The sequence below is a fragment of the Canis aureus genome, chromosome 31 (genome assembly GCF_053574225.1).
Source record: "Canis aureus isolate CA01 chromosome 31, VMU_Caureus_v.1.0, whole genome shotgun sequence".
Lineage (NCBI taxonomy): Eukaryota > Metazoa > Chordata > Mammalia > Carnivora > Canidae > Canis > Canis aureus.
The window spans coordinates 38,412,066-38,424,591 of NC_135641.1; the positions used below are offsets into that span (position 1 = coordinate 38,412,066).

Genomic DNA, 12,526 nt, shown 5'->3' on the forward strand with positions numbered 1-12,526 from the left:
TTACAGTTTGGACTATTATGAATAATGCCGCTGTGAACACATTCGTACATGAATTATGATACATATGTGTACATATTTCTGTCGAGTAGCTGACTCATGAGGAACAGCATATACTAGTTTCCCCTGTTATCTGAAGGTAGAGCATTCCTATAAAACTTTTTGTAAGCCAAAATGAACTACAACAAAAAAGCAATTACCATTAATTGTACTGGAAATTTTTTAGCATTCGCAGACTCACAAAAGGCTTTCAGGTTTTTCTGATACTTTAGGACACCTCTTGGTAACAAACGCACAAAAAGCACAGAGGCTCACAGACACAGTGCAAAGCTATGGCAGCTTGATGCTGAGATGCTGAGTATAGTTCCTAAGGAAGGAGCTTGCTGGTGCCACTCTCACTTCTGGCGGTGTGTGCTGCCTCTATAAGGGCTCGCTGCAAAACAAATAATGAGTCTTATTCAATTTTCACCTTTTTTTGTAAAACTGGAAAATCCTTTCTGGATTTCTTTTAGTTAGCAGAAATAGGTACTAATGTAGGTATTTTGAAAAAGCAAAGTGGCCTAACCTGAACTTTCAAAAAGCAGGAAGTATTTGTACTCCATTTTCATAGATAATGTTTAAATGATTCTCTTTTTTTATTTTTTATTTTATTATTATTATTATTATTATTATTATTATTATTATTATTTTTATTCATGAGAGACACAGAGAAAGAGAGGCAGAGACACAAACAGAGGGAGAAGCAGCCTCCATTCAGGGAGCCCGATGTGGGACTGGATCCCGGGTCTCCAAGATCATGCCCTGGGCTGAAGGCAGATGCTCAACCGCTGAGCACCCAGTCATCCCTAAACAATTTTCTAAAATGGTTGTACCAACTTGTGCTCCCATTAGTAACATGTGAAACTTATCATTGCTCCAGGTTTTATCAACCCCTAATAATGTTAGTCTTTTTAATTTTAGTTTATCTCATTAAAGCTTTAATTTGTATTCCTTGATTTTTGAGGTCATTGAATATTCACATACCATCTTTTGTGAAGTGTATTAACTCTCTTGCTTATTTTTCTATTGAGGTTGTCCATCCCTTTTCTTATTGATTATTGGTGCATTATATATTCTGAGCACAAAATATTCTAACCAGTTATCCTTTCAGTTAGAACCCTGCATCCCACTTAAGAAAATTTCTTTACATTAAAGTCATGAAGATACCCCAACTATATGTTATGTCAAGTTTTGTTGTTTAGCTTTTACTTTTAGATATACAATTCACCTAGATTTGATTTTAATTTGTGACATGGTGTAAGATAGACGTCAATTCTAAATTAATTTGTGAATTGAATGAGTCCCAGTTAAAAAAAAAAAAAGGCCAATAAGAATTATTGAAATTCTAAAAGCTGATTCTAAAATTCCTCAAAAAAAGAAAAAAGCAATCAGTAATGGCTGGAAAATTCTGTAAAAGTTAAAAAAATTGCATGGGATTGGCTCATTAGTTGTGTTGGCTATGCCCTGAACAATTCCTGCAAGTGAGAGATAAGGTACCTTCACTAACCCTATAGTTTACGTAAAAAATGATTCTGAAAATGAGCCATGTGCAACTCACATGATTATACAAAATAACTCTGACCCTACCATAATATTTATTAAAAAGCCATATTGATTAAAATAGCATGTTAATGGCTTCTCAATTGATTACTGGAAAGAGTAAAAGCCCCCAAAATAAACCAAATTCATATAGACATCTACTATATGAAAAGACAGCATTTGAAGTCAGTTGTAAAAAGGTCAATTATTGTTAAACGGTGTTGGGAAAACTAAATTGAGTTCCTATGTTATCCCTTATAACAAAAGGAATCTGGATGGAACAAAACAAAATTTAAAAATAATTAGAATGGGAATTTCTATCTATATATGAGCAAATCAAAAAAGAAAAAAGAAAACATCAACGAATTTCACTGCAGAAATAATCTCTGCAAGTTGAAACAGAAGATCCCAAATGATGTTAAAATTATGATTAATATCACAAGTAAAAGGCTATTTATTTAATTAAAGAGCTTCTTAGAAAACAAAATCAATAACTCAATAAAAATCTAGACAAAAGAAAGGAATCTATAACTAAACATACTTTTCATAAAAAGAAAAATTAGTAGTTTCTAAACAAACAGAAATTTTATCATCTTAGATTGGCAAAGATCAAAATATTGTATTATTTGATGTTTTGGTATGGGGAAACAATGATGAGAATATAAACTGATGACAACCCTTTAGAGATGAATCTAATGCTCATACTTTTTGACCGTGCCATTTTGTGACTTTTTACCAGGATATTCATTTAAGTTCTCGACAGTGAAATACTTGATAAACCCCTACATGTTTATTCAAATAAACTGGCTGATCAAATTATGATAAAATGGGATATTCCATACTTGAAAAAGGAGAAGAAGACAAAGAGGAAGGGAAAAGGAGAAAAGAAAGAAGAGAACTCTATTTGAACTTGTACGCAACAATCTCTAAGGTAAAGTAAATTTCAAAGATCCAGGAGTATGTAGTATGCTACCGTTCTCTTTTAGGGAGAACTAAAAGGAGTAATATGCACATCTTCTGAAAAGATAATTAAGAATCTTATAACAGGATTCATTTGTGAAGGAGAACCATGTTTTCTCTTGGACACAAGAGAAGAAAGAAAATTTATATTTTATTATAATTTCTTTTATAACTTTTGAGTTTTTACCACGAGCAGATACAGTCTATGCAAAAAGATGAATAAAAAAACAAAAATTAAAAAAAAAACCAGGAGAGATTGCAGTGAAACTCAATATAGGACCATTTACTGTTACTTGAACATGGGTTATGTACCAAACTCTTCATATGCATCAAATATTTGCTCTCCTTTCCCCTGCTATGTAATAACTACTATATCCCCCTCCATAGTAACGCATTAGCTAATAACAGAGCTGCAATCCTTATCTATACGTGTCTGGTTCAAACCATTTTGTGCTGCACTTCCTCTTACTACAACACATTTTACTGCAATTAACTGCAAAGCCAACTTTGATGGTGCCACATGCCACTAGTGAACTTCTAATCCATCTATTTTTTCATTTGCCCCTCTTCGTTCCCTCCCTGCCCCCTCGTGCTCACACAAACCCATGTACACACAGAAATGACTTTGTTTGGAAAGCAACCACCTACCATGAAGTGACCCAGAACCTTGCACTGTTCCATGGATAATTGTAGGAAACCAACAAATAGTTTTCATGCTCAAGACATATGTGAGTAATTGTTCAAAGTTAAGTGGCATCCATCCTACTCTGCATAGCTGGGCTGTTCATGCAACCCTCAACCCTTGCATTCCTCTGCAAAGTATTCTGTTTACACAGGCAAAATCCTAAGCACATGGATATCTTAGGCTGTCTTCGTGAGCAAATTCCAAATATTCAAAACACAAAGAACAGGATTCAATTGATATAGAAAAATGTAATTGCTGGTTATTTGGTGGAAAAGTGAAACAGCATCCCTTGTCATCAGAATGAAAAGTGATAGAGTTCACAGCCTTTGGGGTCAGATATACCTGGGTGGGTTCCCAGCTCTTTTTTGAACTTAATGGTTAATCCGGGGTAAATTTCTTAACCTCTTTAGCTTCAGTTTCCCAGGTGATAAAGTGGCAATGATAATACTGTCTCTCTCATGTATAAGATTATGTGATGGTTAAAAGAAATAAAAGCATTATCCTAGTGCTAAATATATACTAAGAATTTAATAAATGATAATTATTATTTTAGATACTATTCAAAAAACTCCATAGGCCAAACCATCAGTAAGTTTTCTTGACTCTCCCTCTAAAACATAATCCAACTGAGACACTTCACTTCTTTTCCCTAGTTTATCTGGTTTCCCCAGTTCCATTCTTTTGCTGCTCATATCAGGGTGTCTGAGGATTTTTACACAAGCTCCTTCTGAACTGCTACTCAGTTCACCTCGATCATTCCTTCATGGAGGACTTTTCTCCACCATTCAGGTCTCTACATGAATGTCATAAGCTCAGAGGCTTGCCTCAGCCAAGATATGTTCTGTTTCCTATGTCCCCCAGAGCCTAGAATAGCGCAAAATAAATACTTGCTGTTCAAAATATCTGTGTGCTACATTGTATGATGTCATGTAACATTATTTTCCATTATTTCTCTGATCAGGGAAATAAGGATCAATGAGAGCATATTTTGCCCAGTGTATTTCAAGGCATAGGGATAGATTTGAAGTACATGAAAGAAAATCGTTCTTATTTTAATTATTCTTAAATTTTTTATTATTCTCAAGAAGAAAGTCTGAAATTAGAGCTCATATTTCTCTAACATCTTTCATAATTCCAAATATTCCCCCTTTTTAATAAAGAGCAAGTAGACAAAGACACCACAGTCTTAGGCAGGCCACAGTGTTGTCTTAATCAAAATAGGTTAAGACACCTAGAGTCTCAATGTCTGAGCTAATCAAAATATTTTACAGATTTTGTTTATTTATTCATGAGAGACACAGAGAGGCAGAGACATAATCAGAGGGAGAGAAGCAGACTCCCTGCGGGGACCCTGATGCAGGACTCCACCCCAGGACCCCGGGATCATGAGTCAAAGTCAAACCCTCAACACTGAGCCACCCAGGTGTCCCCAAAGTATAGTTCTTAATCTAAGTTCATACCTTACTGGATGTAGTAGTGTTCAGAATGGAAGCAGGTCTGTGCCACTGTTTCTGAAGAACCAGGGCTAAGGCTCTACTATCTTATTGCTGCAGGTGGTAAATCCTACAGCTTTCTTCTTTGCCACATGAGAGGAAGAAAATAGAAAGTACTGTTGTTAAATTATTTGGCCCAGAAGTGCTATGTATACCTCTCTCTCCATTCATTAGATGGAACTAGTTATGTGGACATCTCTAGCAGAAGTGTGGGTTTTCAGGACCCCTGGGTGGCTCAGCGGTTGGGTACCTGCCTTCAGCTCAGGGCGTGATCCTGGGGTCCTGGAATCAAGTCCCTTATCAGGCTCGGTGCGAGGAGCCCGCTTCTCCCTCTGCCTATGTCTCTGCCTTTCTCTCTCTCAGTCTGTGTCTCTCATGAATAAATAAATAAATATTTTAAAAAAGAAATGTATGTTTTTCAGTATGCTCCAGAAGCAATATGTCAACCGCAAGTAACTTGTTAAAATCTAATAATATTATAGGTTTTCATTGTGCTTATTTTTATGATTAAGTGGTATTTATGGAGAGTAGCTTTCTATTGTCATGTTCTCTTAAAAGAAAAAAATGAATCAAGATGGAAAAATGCTAAGTTTAACGATACTGATGGTATAGAGATATAGTGAAAAAGTAGTGATAATGGTTTAAATTTGGGAACCACTGTTCTTCCATGAGATCACACAGCTAGTTTGTGGCAAAAATGCTAAGATTTCCCATCTTTTCTCTCGGTGTTGCTGCTGCCTTTGCAAAACCTGTGGTAGCCAATCAAGCCTAGGAGATAGTTCTGAATCTTTTCTGAATATTAAAATATTAATTGAAAAAATCCCATTTTCCCTAGTTATTCTTTAATTTTTTTATATCTTTAGATGGCATTCTAGGAGAAAATGAATAGAGCTAGAAACTACTTTTTAGTTAATTCTGCAAAATGTATTGGACTTACTGAAAGACTGCAAAGAGGAAAAGTATGGATTTCAAGTACACAAAAGAACAATAAGGAAAGTGTCACCCATTTTTATATAATGATGGGCACTAAATTAGTAATACTAACAGGGGGATGCTTTTCCAAAAAGACCATTTTGAAGAAATTCATAGTTAAATAATGCAAGTTTTTATCCTTAAAAAAAAGACTATTTTTTAAATTTATTTGACAGAGAGAGCCACACAAGAAAGCACAAACAGGGGGAGCAGCAAAAGGGAGGGAGAAGCAGACTCCCCAGTTAACAACTGAGCAGGGAGCCTGACCTGGGGCTGGATCTCAGGACCCTGGGATCATGACCTGAGCTGAATGCAGACACTTATCAAAATGAGCCACTCAGGTGCCCCTACAAGTCTTTATCCATATTTTTTGTTGTCATTGTTCAAAAGAAGTTAACAAACAGAGAGCTAATTGAATATTTCTATCACAATAAATTATTTATCAAAAATTCTTCATTGAGGTTCCCAATTTATTCTTCTGTTATTTTCTTTCTAATCTGTCCAGTGGAAGACCCTAGTTCACAACTTTTGTTTTTAGCAAGTGAACTTTGATGCAAGAATTGGTCCTTGACAAAGCAAAGCAAAACAAAAAGCCTGCACTCTCCACTTGCCCTTCTGGTACCTTCTCCCCTCCCAGGTAAACAGAATGCTCAGACTGCTGCACCCTCTCTGATTCAGCTGACCCTGGCTCTCCATTCAGAAAGAGCCTCCAATCTGTCCCCTTACCTTCTGTTTTCACCCCACTCCCACCTCTTTGGAAAATATCCCCACTCCTTGCTACCACAGAGAAAAGGATCGATTCACTAATTCACAATGATACTGACCAAAATCACTTAATATGTCCTTGCTTCTAGAAAAATCTTACCTTACGTGAAAAGAATGTGACTATATAGACCAAGATGACTTTAATGGTGGTGGTGAGGAGATATTTTTTAACAAGGTCACGACACTAGCTGGCCTCCTGCTAGCCTTGTTAACTTTGCTTCTTTGGGGAAATCTCTGATTCTTTGTTTTTCCAATTTATTTACTCTGATTTAAAGATGCTCCTGGAAGAAGCCAAAATGTTATCCTGCAGAGCAATAATGTAGAGAAAATATTAAAAGTCAATTTTGTCTTCTAAGATGTCAAACTGGAGCATGATTTTGACACAAGATGCCTTTGACCACTCCTTTCTTGCCTATATGGGCTCATCACCATTCACTTAGTTCGAGGAGCCCGATTTCCAATGAGTAGTTAGAGTCTCAAATTGAAATGAAATGAACATTAATCAACATATGGGAAACAGGTACTGTAACTTTAATTTTAGTGTGTAAAAAAATAATAATAATTTTAGTGTGTATTGTAACTTTATAGCCTTCAAGACATTTTTTTTGTGTTATAACACATAAAAAACAAGTTCAAATAGGGTCCAGGGGCATGGTATCGAATTGAACATATTTGGATATAATCTAACACTTGAACTCATTATAAAAACCCTCGACCCAAGCTCCCTGTCAAATACCAGGATTTTACCTCACTGTGTTCATACCCTACTCCTCCTGAGATGATGGTTCACACCATAGTGTTCCAGAAAGCAGTGGGTTTGGACTTCCAACCAGCTGTGTGACCTTGGACCTTGGATAAAACCATCATTAATCTTTGTAGATCTTCCTGTTGTCACTTGTATCTTGGGCAGGTTGACCTCAACCAACTCACCCACGTCACTCTCTTGGATAAGACCTCTTTTTTGTTCTCTTTGTATTATTTACTTAATTTGCAAGAAAGTTTTTTGCTTGTTTTTATAATAATGCTCCTCCTATTTAAAAAGTACCACATTTATTTTTAGATAATGTAAAAATGGAAATAAGAAAAAAACAGAAGACAAATAAAATTCATGCATAATTCTACCAACTAGTAAAATGTTTCAGCCAACCATAACTTGATTGTTCATTTCATATGTGAGGACTTTCTGTCCAGGTTCTTAACCATGGGCATGCAAACACAGCAGCTGACCTCCACATGTCTCTTTTGTTTGACTTCTATGCTGATAATAACTTTTGATTATTGACGTTTTAATGAACATCCATGTATACAAATATGAGTGTGTAATGCTAACTAGCTTCTCAGGATGAATTTTTAGAATTGGGAGTCTCCTAATCAAGAGGTATATTCAAAAAAAGATTTTTTTTTAAACAGAAAAATGTGTTCTTATTGAAAGCATTAAAATAAAACCCTATAGTATAAAAAATTAGTTTTTCAACTTCAATTTTAGAGGTAACCGCTGACATTGGTGTGATATACATCCTTTCAGTCAACTCATTTATTTGTCCATTAATTTAATAAGATGTATGTAGAAAAAAAAAACGTATAGAGTAGTCACATTGTGCCATACTCCGTGCTTGTCACTGGAGGTATAGCACTGATCAAAGCAGACATAGTACATTCATGGATCTTAAGATTTTAGGAAGAGAGATCTTAAGTTATTCATGGCTATGAATACAGTTACAAACTGTAACAGGTGCATGAAATATGTAATAAATGGTTTGGTGGGAGACTACCACAGGACTGCTCATTTACATTAATAGAGGAGAGTAGAAGGTTTCAGGAAAAGTTCCTCTGAAGAAGTAACAGGTAAGTTAAAATCTGAAGAGTAAGTTAATCAACTAAGAATGCATTTGTGGGGTGGTTCCCCATTGAGAGACAAGAGAGGAGTGTTCCAAGTTTACAGACTGCCATGTGTGAAATCCTTAAAAGTGAAGTTGAATTTGGTGACTGAGAGTCATTTGGCATGTTTGAGGCAGGCAAGTGGGGCCAGAGTAGAGAGGTAGGCATAAAGAGGAAGGTGGGTCTTGGAGGGTCCTGGAGGCCATGTTGGTATGTTGATAGCCATTCTAAGACCAATGGGAAGCTAGCGGAGGATTTCTCCACTAATCTAGTATGTATGTCCAGTTTAGCTGGTCCTATATCAGATATGGTCTGTTGGTAGTCAGCACCATTCCCACTGTTCCTCTGTTTTACTGGGGCCCGGACGCTGGTAAAGCTCATTCCTCATCTGGCTTCTATTGAGGTGTGGTGGAAGGCACTGGTGGGAAGTGAGAAACAGCAGGAAGGCTGACTCCCTAAGTGGCAGCACCAGAGGTTTCAGCAGCCACAGTGGAGGCGCATTATGAGCTGCACCGGCATCATTAGCTATGCTCCCATGACTCTGGGGGAGAAGAGGGGAGAGGCGCAGGCCACATCCTGGTCTCTGGTTTACATTCTATTCTTCCTTTTGCTCTTTCAGAGCTTCTAGTGAATTTTAATGCAACCATTTGCCTTAAATCCCTCTCTGCTTTAAAAATTTAGAATGGTTTCTGATTTCCTTTCTAGACATTGATTTACTAAGTGCTTTTGATTCAAACACTTCGGGTTCTTACTGACTGCGATTATTGCATGCATCCCATAGAAGTTTGCAAATCCTTTTATGAATCAGTCTGCTTTCATTCTGGTTAACCCATGGCTACTTGGCTACAATTTTATTGGCAATCTTGGTAGAACTGTCAACAGGAGTCATGATTGGAGCATTAAAAACAAACACACACACACACTCACACACACACGACAACAATAATCTTCACGTGAAGAATTTTCTGGAACAATTATTCCTGTGAGGATTGTACGTCCTTCAGTTTTCTGGAGTAGTCCTAATTTTGTACATGCTGTCGAGTTATCCCTCTGATGACGCTTAAGGTTACCAAATCCTGTGTCCATCCCTGAAAATATTGTTCCTTACATATTGGTTAGTTTTCTTATCATCAAGTGGTATGAAGATTACTTGTTTTTGAAATCCTTCATTCATTCCCACTTATTTGTGAGGAGTCTCTCAATTTAGTTACACGGGAACTGGCCTTTTGTGCCCCATACCTTTAGATGTATTTAATGGTGCTCTGATCAAGTAGAGTTTCGAGTAGGGCCAATTTCATGGCCTATCCCTAGAATTTTAACCTGGACACAGAGTGACAAGAAAGACTGAATATAGTGGTAGTTGATTCATCTTGGTGATAACAGCCTAAGAGGTGGCTCACTGACTCGTTCTGGATTATGTCCTAGGCCTGATTCCTCAGCTTTCTCTCTCCCTGGTAATTTGCTTCTCTGCAAACAGATTCTTTCAGCTTAAAGAAACTTGTAGGTAGAGCAGGATTTTATTTTATTTGTAATTATAGTAAGAAACACCTCATATAAATTATTTTCTTAACCCTTTTAACGGTACAATTCAGCAGTGGTAAGTGCATTCACACTGTCATATAATGAATCTCTGAACCTCTTTTTATCTTGCAGAACTGAAACTCTGTATCAATTAAACAACTCCCATTCCTTCTGTCCCCAGCCACTGGCAATGGCCATTCTGCTATCTCTATAAATTTGACAATTCTAGGTACTTCATTTGAGTGGAATCATACAGGATCTGTCTTTTATGGCTAGCTATTTTACTTAGCATGATATCCTCAAGATTTATCCATATTATAAGCATATATCAGAATCTCCTTTTTAAAGACTGAATAATATTCCATTGTATCTATATACCACATATTGTTTGTTTGTCCATCGACAGACACTGGGTTGTCTCCACTCTGGCTGTTGCGAACATGAGTGTACAAATATCTCTTTGAGACCCTGCTTTGAACTCCTTTTGGGTATCTGACCAGAAGTGGGATTGCTGGATCATAGGCAGTTCTATTTTTAATTGTTTGAGGACTCTCCATACTGTTTTTCATAGTGCCCACACCAATTCACATTCCTACCAGCAGTGCACGAGGGTTCTAATTTCTCCACCCTCTCACCAGCCTTTGTTATTTTCTAATTTTTTTTTTTTTTTTGGTAGTAGCCATCCTGCATCCTTTTTCTAAATATATGTTGCACCAAGGACAGTCTCTTATAATCAGAAATGGGTTCTGGGAAATGTAATAGACAATTTAATCTCAGCCTAAATCTCTTGGGTAAGAGCTGGCTGGTTCTCCAAACTTCTTCTTCTTCTTTTCTTCTTCTTCTTCTTCTTTTTTTTTTTTTTTTTTTTTTGGCTCTCCAAACTTCTTAACAGCACTTGCTTCTACATTTGCTTTCTCTCATGATGAGTCTGCTAACCATTTTAGAAAGGGCTTAATTCATTCCATGTTAATAATTTCAAAATGTAGGTTTGGGGTAAATCATTTTTTTCCAAAAGGGTAAGGAGGAAACTCAAGCCACCTGCTACGAATTTGCAAACAAGATTACTAAGGCTCTTCTCTCATTAAGGAAGCATTTAGGACCGTTCAAAAAAAGCACTGGTATTGCTGGTTCTGACTTGAGATAACCTGAATAGAAAAAGCTTGGAACGCAGTGCTTGGCATTCACCTTTCAAACTCTTTACAGCCAACACTCTGACGCCTACATGTCTCCCGGGCACATTTGCATCTCTGACAGCGTTACTCTCTGTGGGCACATTTCTTTGATTTGGAACATTCCTTTTTGGATTTTCATTAGCTGAGCCTAAATCAGGAGGTCTGAGGCCCTTGGCTAAGAGTAGGCCAAGGAGCCAGACACCCTTGGAATCTCAGCCAGCCAGTTCCCAGCTGGTTCACTCTGAGCGAGGTCCTTAAACTCTCCAAGCTCCGGTTTCCTCATCTGTGAAACAGAAGAAATGCTGCCTACTTCAGGCCCATGGTGATGGCCAACTGAGGTCATGGATGTGCACATTCCCAGCAAGACCTTGGCAGAACAGGCAGTTAAAAGACGGATAACTCATTTATTCTGTACAGAAATAAGATTGGTTGGTGGACATTATCTGAAAATAAAAATATGAATATGACTGCTCTTTGAATATGCTTTAACTGTCCTTAAATTTTTTGAGAGCTCTCAACTAGTATACTGAATAGCTCATGTTTTCAAAGGACTGAGCTTTATTTTTCAAAGATGCATATTTATTAAGAAATATCTCATTACTTTTTCTAGAAAACGTCCCTGTCTACTTCTCTATAATCTAGAGTAGATTTGTTACATCCTAAAGTTTTTCTGTTAGCATAGTGTTTGTGTTTGTGGGTCTGTAGACACACATATGTATATGGATATGTATAGATATATGCATATGTGTCCTTAATCACAACTAGGAAAATTATAAAATGATTTGCATGTGCAGAACTTTTACCAAATATTTCCAAAAATGTGTTTTGATTTTTGACATTCACAGAAACCCAGTGCAGTAGCAGCAGAAGCAAATATTATTATCCTGGTTTCATAGATGAGATTTTGAGAGCTATGTGATTTGCCTGAGACCTCAGAGCCAGTGGAGCAGTGGAGCCAGAACTCAAACCCAGGCCTTGGGGTTTCCAAATCCAATACTGTCTCCACAGTATCTCACCAGTCCCCATAGGGGCACGTGGTGGAGGACTGCTGGCGAAACAAATGGAAAAAACAGTAGAAATGTAAGGCTTGAAAGCCTTTTTGGAATTTGGAGGGACTAAGTATTAGCAAACAACTGAAATGTCCTGCTCAAAGCCTAACAAGAATTTAGTGGCATTAAGAGGTTTCAAACTGCTTCAAAATTTATAGGTATATTCTTTAAAAGAAAGAAAAATGCACAGCATGTTCCAGATCTCCACTTTCCTTACATCCCCATTACTAGATTCTTCTCCCTCTTTATAGACCACATTTATAGCTTAGATTTCCTGAATGTTTTTTCTTGTATATACTTTCTATTTAAAAAATCAACATTTATACTGTATATATTTAATTCTTATACTACTGACATCTATTTAGAAAGAATGTGAGGAGATTCTCTTTGCATCTGGCAGTGTGGCTACGAATGAGTAAATGAATGGAGAAATTAGTTTGGACCTATTTCTATATG

At 36.9% G+C, this 12,526-nt stretch overlaps 1 long non-coding RNA gene across 1 annotated transcript; it reads right to left on the reverse strand.

The window, feature by feature from the left end:
- Positions 1 to 257: 257 nt before the first annotated feature.
- LOC144302257 (uncharacterized) lies at positions 258 to 6,746 on the reverse strand. Its single transcript, XR_013369097.1, has 3 exons — positions 6,551 to 6,746; positions 4,681 to 4,793; positions 258 to 430 (listed from the first exon to the last, which is right to left on the reverse strand). It is a non-coding gene; the product is annotated as an uncharacterized LOC144302257 (long non-coding RNA).
- Positions 6,747 to 12,526: the final 5,780 nt, after the last annotated feature.